Here is a 13930-nt window from a genome sequence, read left to right on the forward strand (position 1 = left end):
TGAAGCTTAAGAAAATTAAATATCAAGTGCAGTCCTTTAGCTGTAGTTCGGGTACTAATGGTTTTGACAAAGCTTGAAAGTCACCGAAGAGAATTTTCCATTAAATAAGATGAATAAATCGATGCATTCATGGATGGTAGTTTACTTTTTCCTTTTTGCTGATGACAGTTGATGGGCTTATCTAAATAGGCATTGGAGAATAATTCCTTTTTTGAATGGGTAAAAAGTAATTGAAATTCCTAAATTAGCTTCAAGTAACGCCGGTGGAGTATCATTTTCGATATTGACTAGTCTGTCTATTTTTTAAAGGTACATAATGTTAGAAAGTGAGCGGTTACTTTTTTTTACGTTGACTTAAAATATATTTTGGTATACTCAGTATAAATGAATTTTTAATGTTAAAGGTCCTATGTGTGTGTGTGTGTGTGTGTGTTGGAAACAAAAAACAAAATTGCAGTAAAAAAGAAATCCTTATAGCATTTGATGTATAATGTTATTTTAGTTTACGTTCTTTATTATGTTCTATCACATATCGTGTACCTTATCGTTGAAAGTGTCATTAATATTTAAAGAATAATAATCAACAATTCGTAATCATAAATGCGTGTTTTTCATTTAAAAAATGAAAACTTGAGAACGATGTTGTTGAGTCGGAAACGTCAAACAACTATGCTAATATTAAATAAAATAAATACCTTTCTGTTGAAAAATAAAATTAGAAAGCCAAAAAATCACCAATTGAAGATTACTGCAGACACGTGTTTCAGCGTTACAAAGAACGTCTTTTTCAATGCAAAATAATGAGCTTATATATGAAAAAACATCCGACATAAGCTCATTCCACAAGCTTTTATGAGCTGAAAAATAAAAAAAAATATACCCACTTCAAAAAAGCACAAATTGCAGATTACTGCAGACACGTGTTTCAGCGTTATAAGGAACGTCTTTTTCAATTTTCTATAGAAATTTGCTTATGGATGAAAATACATCTGACATGAGCTCATTTCCTTTGCATTGAAAAAGGCGTCTCTTGTAACGTCATATCTTGTGACGTCATAACGTAATACGTCTCTGCAGTAATCTGCAATTTATGCTTTTCTGGAGTTGCTATTTTTTATTTTATGCTAATATTATTTCATAAGTGTCTCAAAAAGGTCAAGTTAAGACTTTGAACAAATATATTTCTTATTTATGACTCAATTGGCTCTAAATATTGCACAATAATCTAATGGCTCATACAAAATTGAAAAAAAAAATGATTCAATGTGAAATTTTAAGATTTAATTATGTTTATCAGCAGTTTTAACAAATTAAAAAAATATATTTGGTCCTGTTAGAAGAATGTTTCCCCAATGAGGCCAAATGTGAAAACAGGCCCGAAAGTTCTACCAAACTAAAAGACATTGAAAAATTCTTTATTTTCAATAAAAAAAACATATTAAACCACATTTGATAAACCCAAAAACCTTATAAAAAGTCCGTATTTACTTCCATTGGAAAGGATAAAAGTCACTTGTCACATACGTGTCAATGATAAGTCAAAAATACATTTTTTTGAACGTTATGATTAGTAACGATTTCCTTCAGCATGGTTCAACGATAATTTCATGAAGGTTACTGTCTTTTAGAGAGAAAAGACTATAGAGACTATAGAGAGTTCCTGGATTTTGCAAGATATGTTACTGGAAGAAATTTGGCACATTCGCTGGCCATTATTTTCCAGGATCATTTCTGAATGTTTTTTTAGTATAGTTGCATCATCATTAAAAATCATTATTCCTTACATTCAGAAAAGTATAGTAGTACAGAAGGGAATACCTAAACTTGAACCAACATATTTCATTGAGTTTTTTTAAAATTGGCAAAAGTTCAATAAATTTTGTCAAGGCATGTAAGACTTTACTGGCAGTTACAGAGATATTGTAGTTGCAAATTAAAAATTAAACACTAATGTATGTTCATAGTGTAATAGTATCACAAAAAGGTAAATATTTCCTAGTTATATTTATAAAAAATCAGTTGAAGCATTTGAACAGTTAAGTGTTTATCAAAATTTCGAACCATGACTAAAAATATTCTGCCTTTCGGAATTATTTCTAAAAGAACGCTTAAATGCTCTTTTAATCAAAATGAATGTAGTAGAAACTGACTGAACAGCACTTATGAATTCTTATTTTTACAAAAATAATCTTAGCTAAAAAAGTTAAGACGTGTAAAAAGTGCATTAATTGCGTACTTGAAAAATTTAAAACTAAAAAACAAAGAAAACTCAAATAGCAATAAATAAATAGGAAAATCTGTATTTCGAAAAAAGCTAAGAACTAAATGCGCAATAATAGCATTAATATTCGCTCCTTTTCCTGCATTTCTTTTAATAGAAACGGAGTTATTTGTTCAGTTTTTCTGCATTAACTCAACGATTTGTTAGCGCCGTTCCATTAGTGAACAGAATTGGAATAAAAGTGAAAGAAAAGCTCACTCGGAAAAAGTTAAATGAAAAAAAAACGAAAGAATAGTGAAAAAAGACCGAATACAATCAATGGTATGCAGCACTCGAAAAAGCACTTTTCTTCCTAAATAAAAAGCACTCTACCAAATTAATACATAGGTACTTTCCAAGTGCCCTAATTGCATGCAAAACTGGATGCTGTTTTGTGATTTTTTTTATCTTTTTGCTAGGGTGTGGACGTTGCGTTTTAATGCTACGAATAAACTAACATTATTCATTCGTTAATTTTATGAATATTTTGTTGCGTTTAGTTTTAACTTTTTTTAACTTTAAGGTGTCTCATTTTTATTCTAATAAACTAAAGACGGTATCTCATAGATATATTTAATTCGTAGAGTAATTTAAATTATTTTTAGGTTTATTTTTCGTTTCACTGAATTGAAAGGAATTTTAATTAAAATATTAAGAACACGAAAAATGGCTTTTACGTTGATTAAAAATATTAAATGTTTATTTGTTTTTATTCCTGGATTTTTTCTCCCGTTAAATGAGTTGTATCAAACTAAAATTAAGTTTGCTGGTATGTATTGATATCTAAACCATTTATTTATTTGACAACATTTTCGACAGGGAAAAAGTACTTTTTAAAATTTTTACGGCAGACAGCTTTTAAAAAATGTTAATGAAGCTAATAATGTACGATGATATGAGCATGAATGATAGTATGAGCATGTAAGATTATATGAGTTGACTATACGGGTAAGAGTTTTTTGAAGCAATTTTAAATGGATGATAAAGAATCGAACTGTTTTTTTTTCTTTTTTTTTTGTAGATGAACCACTATGTGTTTGCAGAAAACAGAGCAATAATATAAACAGAGAAAAACAGAATTTGTGATATTTACACAACCTGCGTACGTTTTCGATAACACGCTTTCATAACAACATATTTCTTGCTCTAGAAAAGGTGAGGGGAGCATGTGGGTAAACTCTTGTAAATTGCTATGCAATAAATTGAAAAATAACAAATTAAACGCAGTGAAGTTTTCAAAATTTGCTAGTTTTTTGAAGCGATTTTAAATTGTTGATGAGGAATCGAGCTGTTTTTTTTTTTTTTTTTTGAATCAACAACTATTTTTGAAAAAACAGAATAATAATAAAAACAAAAAAAAACAGGAAGAGGAAGAGTAAGGAAGAATGTTTGTTCACTCTTGTAGTTTACTGTGGATTAAATAGAAAAATAAAAAATTAAACGCAGTAAAGTTTTCAGAATTTACAATTTTTGTTAAGAAATTTTAAATTGTTCATGAGGAATCGAGCTGCTGTTTTTTGAATAAACTACTATTTTTGAAAAAAAAAGAAAAAAAAACAGAGTAATAATAAAAACAGAGAAAAACACGATTAGTGACATTAACACAAACTGCATATGTTTTGATAGCACGCTTTATAGATAGCATATTTCTTGCTCTAGAAAAAGTGAGGGTGTCTGACCATACGCTCTCAAAGTTTACTGTGCAATTAATCAAAAAATAACAAATTAAACGGAGTGAAGTTTTCAGAATTTCCTAATTTTTTTTAGAGAAATTTTAAATTGTTGAAGAGAATATTTTTTTTAATCAACCACTATTTTTGAAGAAAACAGAGTAATAATAAAAACAGAGGAAAACAGGAAAAGAAAGGTTGAGGGAACATGTGTGTATACTCTTGTAGTTTACTGTGCAATAAATCGAAAAATAACAAATTAAACGGAGTGAAGTTTTTAGAATTTACAATTTTTTAAAAGAAATTTTAACTTGTTCATGAAGAATCGAGCTGTTGTTTTTTGAATAAACTACTATTTTTGGAAAAAAAAACAGAGTAATAACAAAAACGGAGAAAAACATGATTAGTGACATTAACACAAACTGCATATGTTTGGATAGCACGCTTTATAGATAGCATATTTCTTGCTCTAGAAAAAGTGAGGGTGCCTGTCCGCACGCTCTCGTGGTTTACTGTGCAATAAATCGAAAAACAACAAATTAAACGTAGTGAAATTTTCAGAATTTACTAATTTTTTTAAGAAATTTTAATTTGTTGATAAGGAATCGAGCTGTTTTTTTTTTTTTTTTTTGATAAACTGCTATTTTTTAAGAAAAAAAAATTTGAATTTTGACATCTTGAATTTAAATTGTGTTTTACGCAATCACGTGTTTTTTGCGTGTGTGCAGGCATGTGTGTGTGTGTGTGAGTATGTGTGTGTGTCTGTGTGCAGGCATGTGTCTGTGTATGCGGGTATGTGTGTGTAGGTGTGTGTGTGTTTGTTTATGCCGGTCGACGGTGGTGCTGCAGAGGTAGGCGGGGGGAGGGGAATAAAATCATAGCACGCCAAAAACAGTCAATGGAGAACAATAAGCAATCGTGATTGCTCAAAAAAAAAAAAAAAAAAAAACAGAGTAATTTTAAAAAGAGAGAAAAACATGATTAGTTTCAATAACACAAACTGCGTATGTTTTTGATAGCAGGGTCATTCCATAGAAATGTCAACCTCATCCTCAGAATTTTTTTTTCCACAAAGCCTTAATTGTGACCTATCATTTCATTCAGCATACTTTCCAGTACATAAATCCAGTAGCCGTATGCAAACATTTCATTCGGTGCATTTCTTCTGACTCTAAACGTGCGAGGTTGTAGAAAAGGCTTAGTATGTGCAAAAAACATGCGTCTACGTTTTCTTGTCTAATGTAAAATATTTTGCTAATTTTTAAAAGAACTATATTTATTCTAAATAATTAGATGTTGGCCCAATAAAATTGACTGTTCTTTTTGCATACATTATAAGATAAGTATTTCAATTAATTTGGTTATTTCACTGAAAATATTTACGTTACGTTAGTCACGAAAATGCACTATTTTCTGCTTAAAAACTAAACAAGATGATTGAACCAAACAGCACTTTTTATTTTCTTATATCCGTGTCATATCCACTTAAAAAGTGCAGAATATTTATTTTAGTATCAGTAGATATAAAATAATTAGTGTGACTAACGTAACATTTGAGCTGTGACTAACGTAACAGTTTGCATGTGACTAACGTATCATTTTAAAAATGACTGCTAATATTTAAAACTTATTTAATTTAATGTCCATTTTCATGAACAATTTTGAATATGTAGGCATTCTGTATTGATTAAAAATATAAAGGGTGAAAAATACCAGTAATATTACATTGTAGACTTTCTGTTTACTTAGAAAAATCCTTTTCTAAAGGTCTTTATAAATATACTTCCAATTTAAAGAATTATTAAAAAAGAAAAAAAGGTGAGTAAAGCAAAATGAGTACTCTGCTGAATGTGCATTCAACACAAGAATCCAAGCTTAAGGATTAAGATAATAGAAATACAATGTTAACAAAGGATAACGTCTCTATTTTTTAGAAAATACATCTCCAGCAATTATTAAAATGAAGTAATGGCTGCTCGTTGGAAAACATTTGAAGATGCTACATCATGATACAGTGACAAAAAGCGCTGCGGCCATATATTTCAGAAAATTCAAGAATGATCATTTAGAAATTCAAACATTTGCGGTGATATCTGGAATTAAAATGCATTCTCCAAAAACGTTCGAATATTTTTTTTCAATATTACATTTTAATTCAAAAGCATGTGCAACACTATTCGTTCGATGAATCAGTAAACCTTAAAAAATAATATGCCATTTAAAAGTACTACGGAGTTTCTTATAACGATAACTAGTATATCGGCAGAATACTAGAATTCGGTGAAACTATCAACTTGCATAAAGTTAATTTTTTAAAAGAGAGATATTTAGGATCTAATAACCCACGCACACAAGAATGATGTCATTCAGTTTGTAAAAGCAGTTTTTTTTTTGTCACATATTCCAATTGAGTTAATTAAACTGAATCCTTCCATTCAATTTCTTACACTAATGTTGAAGAAAAAGTAAAGAAAGAACCATAATGCAACACAAAGAAAGTTCCTAAAAAGTGTAAAAGTAATATCAGAGCAAGATATTAATTATAAAAAGTATTTTTATATGCATTCATTGCTTGTTATTCGATGGTTACGTTAGTCACGTTACGTTAGTCACACACAGTTTTACGTAAAAGTACCATTAAGAGCCAAAAAAGATTCATCTGTAACAAATCTGTAGTACATTTTAAAAAATAGATTGTTTACCTCTTACAAATATATCGGCCAATTTTAAATGCCTGCGTAAGTTTCAGAAAAATTTGCCTCGTAACATAAGCATTGTTTCTCAGGGTTGCAAAATTGTTACGTTAGTCACGATGCCTTTTTTGGTGAAAAAACACCTGTCAGCGCTTATTTTGCTTCAAATTCTTGGTAGAAATGAAAAATAGTGACCTTGTACATTTTAAATCTACATATTAAACCAAAACACATTTATTTTTACTCCCGGTGTAAGTAAAAAGAGTTTGAAAATCAGCTGCGAATGTTACGTTAGTCACTATGGAATGACCCAGCACTCTTTATAAATAACATATTTCTTGCTCTGGAAAAAGTGAGGGTGCCTGTCTGTACACTCTCGTAGTTTGCTGTGCAATAAGTCGAAAAAAAAAAAAAAAACTAAACTTTGTAAAGTTTTCAGAATGTACTATTTTAACTGAAAGTTACTGTTTGCTGAGACATTATCCTTAATGCAGTACAAATATTGAACCTAATACGGAGTGGGGTAGGTTCTATATGAATTTTTTAATAAAACAAAAACAATTTCTATCCTTCTCGCAGCAGTTAAAAGTAGTAATATTCACTCCAGTTTCGTATATGCCTTCCTCATATCACAATCATTTGTGTTATCAATGCTAAACATTCCAGATAGTTCACTTAAAATACGGCAACCATTGTTTTTTTAACTAAAAAACTAACTCTACGATTTGGCATACAGGGATTATATGACTGTTAAATATTTTGCACACAGTTTTTAAATAGTGACTAGCTGCGATGCCGGCTTTGCCCGCTCTACCTTGAAAATAAAAATTTTGTCGAGTGACGTATATTCAACAGTCAGGCTTAAATAAAAGAAAAAAAAACATCATACAAAATTTTCCTTCCAAACAATGACGACAGGTATTAAAATACTTCTAAGAAATTTAAATGAGAAAGATGGATTTAAAAAACTTAACCATGGAAACACAAATTAAAATAAGTTTAAAAAATAATGGACAAGATGGTAAGAATCAATGGATTCAAAAAGCTTAACTGTGGAAACGTGAAAATAGAACGGTGAACAACTTGAATGGAGATGATATTTTTCGAACTTGATTTAAAAAGACTTGTAACTTTTTCCTTTGAAGATAGAAGCTTAGTTTTTCGACAACAGGTCGAGATAGATCTGGGGTAAAAAGTCGCTTTTTCCAATGGTGTCAAAAAGAAAACTATGGGCAATTTCTTCACTTATTATTGATACATTTAATAAAGAAAGTGGTGCCTAAATGTCAGTTAAGTCTAAAACTAATCGAGCAAAAAACGCAAAATACCTCCCGCGTAATTAAGTTCAGTCAATTTTTGTAGAACGCGGATAATTCTACCCTTTCGAAAGATATGTAATAATAACATTTCAGCAAAATCGGCCTGGTAGTTCTCGGGTTTTGCGGTGTTCAACAAACAGACGCTTTTTGGAGACATTTTATACTATGTAGAGGTAAGAGGATATTCTCTTTCATTTGGACACTCTCTCGAATAATTTGTCTTTTTGGCACTAGGTATGGTTTATGCGTTCAGTATTGTTCATAAATTAACACACCTATTTAAGAAGGACTGTTAAAAAACAAATTTTGATTCAGTTAGGAGTGCACTAGGTAATGTTACAACAATGGAAAGTTTTAAGACAACGAGGATTTGGATTGATGAGTATTTCACATTTGTAACTGTTTGCCATTAATTTGTGATAGTTTGATTATATTGATATATCATTGATATGTTTGACTTGAGAAATGTTCTACACTGCTTGACAATTGCTAAGGAACAATTACGTTTTTTGTAATGGTCAAGAATAGATAATGATTAAATAAACATAACGAAATATATAGTTAGTAGGGAGGATGTGCCTTTATTATAGGTACAAAATAATACAGATATTACTACATCAATGAAGTAAAAACTTTAAAAAAAAAAAAAATCCTACTTAAATGATTTTTATACAACCACAAAAAAATGATCTAGGTCTGAATAATGGAGACATTTGTACCTTAATATGATGTATGATTACCTGGTACACTGATGCACAATTTACATCTGTTTTCCATACTCCCCACTAATTATTGAGGAGTGCTTGGGGGATGTTTTCCCACTCCTCTCTCAAGGCGGATTTGAGTTCTTGTACTGTTCTGGGAGGGACGGTTCTGCGCGAAACACGTCTGACAAGAGCCTCCCAGGCAAGTTCAATTGGATTTAAGTCGGGAAAGTAAGCAGGTCACTGCATACGGAGAATGTTTTCAATTTGCAGTGTGTCTGACACTTCAATGCTCCAGTGTGGCCGTGTATCGTCGTCCGTAAAGAGAAAGTCTGGACCTACAGCCCCCCTAAAAAGACGAACATGGTCCATCATAACATATCTGCAATACATTTGCGACGGATCGCTTTCTTATTCAAAAATGTGAAGCGGTGTTCTGCCATTGTGTATGATGCCTGCCCAAACCATGACGACTGGGCCATACCGATCACGTTTGCAAACAAATTTTTGTGCATAACGTGTTCCACGCTCTCTCCACAGTAGTTTGTGACCAGAATCTCTTGTCACACTGAAACGAGATTCGTCAGAGAACATCACTTTAGACCAATTTTGATTATCCCAACAACATGCTCCTTACACCAGCGTAATCTATCTCGACGATGGCTTGGTTGAACTTGGATGCAACGCACGGGTTTCCTTGCATACAAATCAACATTATTTACTTGCCGTGAGATGGTTCTTGCAGAAACATGAGTAAGGGTAGCGGTTGTTAGATTTGCAGCTACCTTTCCTAGAGTGAAATTTCTGTTCCTTTTTGCCACGAGGGCTACATAGAGATCCTCTGAAGGTGTGGTGTTCGTAACTCGACCCCCGGCATGTTTTGCAAAACATTTCCAACTTCAGCGGCCGTCTTCAATCGGGAGATGGCACACCTATTGCAGCAGCCACAGTGGTGACACTTTGACCTGCTTCCAGTTGTCCAACCCCTCGTCCACGATCGTAGATACTCAAATGATGTATTGCTGACATTTTACTCTTAAGTATTTCATGAACCAAACAGAATTTCAGAGAAAAACCTTTTTTAACATTCAGCACTATTTTTGTTAAAAACCAAACAGCGTAAATTTTCGTACGAATCTTGAGCGTGTATGCACTGTCTTTTATACAGATAACGAGTCTTGGTCTACCACGCCATATGAACTTGAATTTATTTCCATTGGCCAGGTAGCTGAGATACAGATTTGCATAAATCACTTGTTCCTTAGCAATTGTCAAGCAGTGTCTTACGAAATCAGGAAAAAAAAAATCTCTCCTCAAAAGTTTATTTTAGCGAATTTATGCTGTTTTAAAAATGCTCGTGTTAATTTTTTTTTCAGCCTCACTTCTTTTAGAGGTTTTTGTAATTTATTTTTAAACAAACATGACATTACAGTTTAAATTGATATGCGATAATTAAAAAAAATGCCAGGTACTTTTTAAAATTTAGTTTAAAGTTGCTTTAAAAAAGTTCAAATTTAGACAGTAAAATTTTCTTAAGTCTAAAAATATTATACATTGTGGTGAATATTATTTTTTATTATTTCACTTACTAACTGCAATGCAATTTGTCTTAACGATCACACCAGAAAGAAATGCAAAAACTTGAGTCCTATTTTTTTCATACGGTATAATGGATGAAAATATCATTCAACTTGCACATGTACTGTAAAAAAATTCCGAAACGTTACTAGTTATTTCAATGGAACGTTTCGGGATTTCTCGTGTTTTTAGTCATTTCCCCGTAAAATCAAGTATATTTGCAGAAAAGTCTCCTAATTAACTACAAGTTGCATGAATGCAAACTTTTCACTGTTGCGAAAAATGTTTTTAGCTACCAGTTTAAAGATTGACTGAACGTGTTTATTAGGTGAATCGGCTTTAGTGCGATTACTGCCCGTCCTGATCGGTTAAACTGACAATGAGAGCGAATAAGTCACTGTACAGATGCAGCTTGGTAGTGCAAGGGATATGCTTGGTTCTTACTAGCAATTCTTTCTTAGCGTTGGCCATAAATGCGTTATTGCTTCTGGAGCTTTCTTGGTAAATATGGAAGGTTCTAATGAATTAAACTAAGCCCTATTTATCTTGAAGGTTCTAGAGAAACGACTGTCTTTAACAGGGGATATTTCCCAATTCTTCAGAAAGTTTCAAGGATTATTTCAGTAAGATTGAATTCAGTACTGACTTTTAGCGGAAAACGTTCCTGGTTTTTTAAAGATATGTTACTGAGAGAAATTAGGCACATCAGATGCCTTTTATTTTCCAGAAACGTTTCTGAATAATTTTTGCAGTATGGTCTTAAGCTAGTCTGAGGAATTCCATTTTGAGATCAAACACATACGACAGCAACAACAACCATAATACGGTTCAATAAGTTACACACTACACAAACTATGAACCGAACCATTGTTTCGGTCACTCGTCTGGTCAGTGCTAATTCTGTATTAGCTACCAGTTTGTTTGGCACTCTAGGCTTCCTTAAGAGGTTTTACACCTCCAGCTCAGTCACTCCTATGCCGGGCTGATGAGTGCTAATAAGTACGAAACTGCAGTCCTCGGCTAGAATTGACTGAGCTGGCGGTGTATTTCATGAACCATAATACGGCATAATATCTATACGGCCTAACTGGTCATAGATAGCGGACGGGGGTACTTGATTTCATGCCGCTTAGTCCTAAGTCAGAGTTCATCAATCTTCGTTGCTGGAAATGAGAGCAAGCCAGGATGTGTTAAGTCCAATGAAGTTTAACTCTAAGACTATAAAAGTGATATGAAATAACTTATCTAAGTCTATTCATCAAATTCTTCAATGTCAGATCATCATAAGTCTTTTTAAGCCATTTGAAATATAACGTCGGTTGTTCAACTTCCCACATATTTATAACAAGAGGTAACCTTAAGTTATACATTATAATATATACTATATCAAGCCAATTATGTATTAATGATCAATGTAAAGTGCCTATTTAATGTTTCATGGGTTGACATGTTATATTCAACATAATTCAATACGCTAAATTGCGGTCCTATAACAATATGCTGGTCTATCACGGGACACACTAATAAACTCGCGCATGATTTAAACCTCTGATGGTGAGAATACAGGATGTCCGAAATGTCCTTTACACACTTAGAAAATCAGCACATTTTCATATGAACATGCGGTTCGCGCCGTAATATTTCATAGATTAATGTTTTTTGTTTTTTTTCGTTTGTGTATGTTTATTTGAGTCAAATTATCTTGCAAATGGATATCCGAAAGTGCAAGCTTACCTGTGTCCTCAATTCATGCAGGCTAGAAAATGACGTGAGCTTGAGTACTGTTTAGATATGGTGTGTGTAACAAACGGAACATACATTCAACGCTAGTAAAAAAATATATATTGCTTTATTGCTTTCTGTTTAAGCTAAAACATCAAACAACTAACTATATGCTTGCTTTTCTCACTATTTTCTAAATATGCCAGAATTTCAATTTCTTCAATTTTTTATCCATTTGTCCCCAAAATTTCAAATTTGATCTATTAATGGACACTACAGATCTGAAAATTTCAGAAGTGGCCATCCCAAAAATTTAATACACCCATCTTAAGAATTTAATTGCTTACTGTTAATTCAAAAAATTGATGAATAAAATTGATTCAATATGATAGTTACATTAAGTACCAATATATTCTTCTTCTTATTATTATTCATTTCTTTCTTCAAAGCATATAAGTAGCCTTAAAGTGGCCACTACTGAAGCTCTGGCCACTACAGGTGTGTTTGCCGTACTGTTTTCAACATTTTGTTTTTCGACCCTTGGTACCAACTCTGATAATTTTCTTTTAAAATAAGTACAACTTAAATGCATAATAACTTTATTGTTTCTTCCTCATTTTAATGGTGTTGAAACTTGAATGAAATATTATCCATATAATTTATCTTAATCATTCAGTTAACTTGTAAATGGCTGGTTCTTTAATTGACTATTTTTTTATCAAAATTAAACGGTTTTACTGGTAATGCTTAGAAAGTTTTTACACCATAGGACTGTTTGTAACACCTATAAATGTTAATTCTCATGTTGCTTATGTATTTTTGACAGCAGTTTACAAGTACTGTTTCTATTTAAATGATGATTTGGCTATCATTTTTTTAAATTTGAAGTGGGAAATACAATACAAATTACAATCCGACAAGAATTTTTTTGTTGCCCTATGAACATACTGATTTCTCACCTTTAATATGCTTTTTATTACAAACTAGAAAACCGCCCGGTAAAACCAAGGTATGACGGGTAAAAATAGCTTCTACGTTTGAACGAAACATTTTCCTGTTTGATGTTATTTTGATTTTTGAAATTTTAACCCTAACTCCTCGCGGTGCATCAACCCTAGTAGGGTTGATGCACCCCGAGTAACTGCGGTAGATAGCGGCCATTGTGGACCCACTTTTTCGTGTTTTTATTCATCTTAAATGAATCTTACCAGTAAAACAGTTAAGTTAATGGATACAGTTCAGTCTTTTTTTAAAAAAGCATTTTCCTGCACGTCAAACATTGCCAAAAAATATTATCAAATTGTCATGTTGTGGTGCAAGTGTGGTGCGAGTTTCATTGTTAATGACATCAGAGGCGTTACTCGATCATTGGCAGTTATATATATTAAGATAATAAAACATGCCTCCAGTATGTCTTTTAGTTATACCTATATCGAATTTATTGCAGCTTAAGACGAACAGGGAAACGTATTGTACTAAAAACGCTTTCACCTAAATCATAAAACTATACAGAGATTTAAATACTTTTCAATACTTATTTTTGGTCATTTCTGCATTCCCATATGCTTATTTATTACACTTTGGGACTAATATATTTGTCGATCCTAGGTATCATACCTTTCAACGTTTTCGAGCGCATACACTTTATGTCCAAAAACGTTAATGCTTAAAATGGTTAGTTTAATTTTACATGTTTAAAAACTTAGATTTGCACGATGCCAGTTCATGGAAAGTAAAAGTAAAAAAGAGGAAAATAAATAAATAAAAATGTAGGATGACATTACACAATAAAACTGGAATAAAGCTCAATTTTTAACACACATCATTGTAGGAAAATGCGTTAATGTTACAATTGTGAAAGATATAAACGTGTATTTATTTGTTGATTTCTGTTGTCAGATTCTCTTTTTTTTTAATGTTTGTCACGTAAGTTTTCTAACGAATAAACATATTCTTTCTTACGCCATTTTCTTTAAATTACAGT

At 31.8% G+C, this 13930-nt stretch overlaps 1 protein-coding gene across 1 annotated transcript in view; it reads left to right on the forward strand.

Moving 5' to 3' along the window:
- The window catches only part of LOC129220153 (lachesin-like), a 428258-nt gene that overhangs the window by 61707 nt on the left and 352621 nt on the right, over positions 1-13930 (forward strand). The window lies entirely within an intron of this gene.

This window comes from Uloborus diversus, chromosome 1 (assembly GCF_026930045.1).
Source record: "Uloborus diversus isolate 005 chromosome 1, Udiv.v.3.1, whole genome shotgun sequence".
Classification (NCBI taxonomy): Eukaryota; Metazoa; Arthropoda; class Arachnida; order Araneae; family Uloboridae; genus Uloborus; species Uloborus diversus.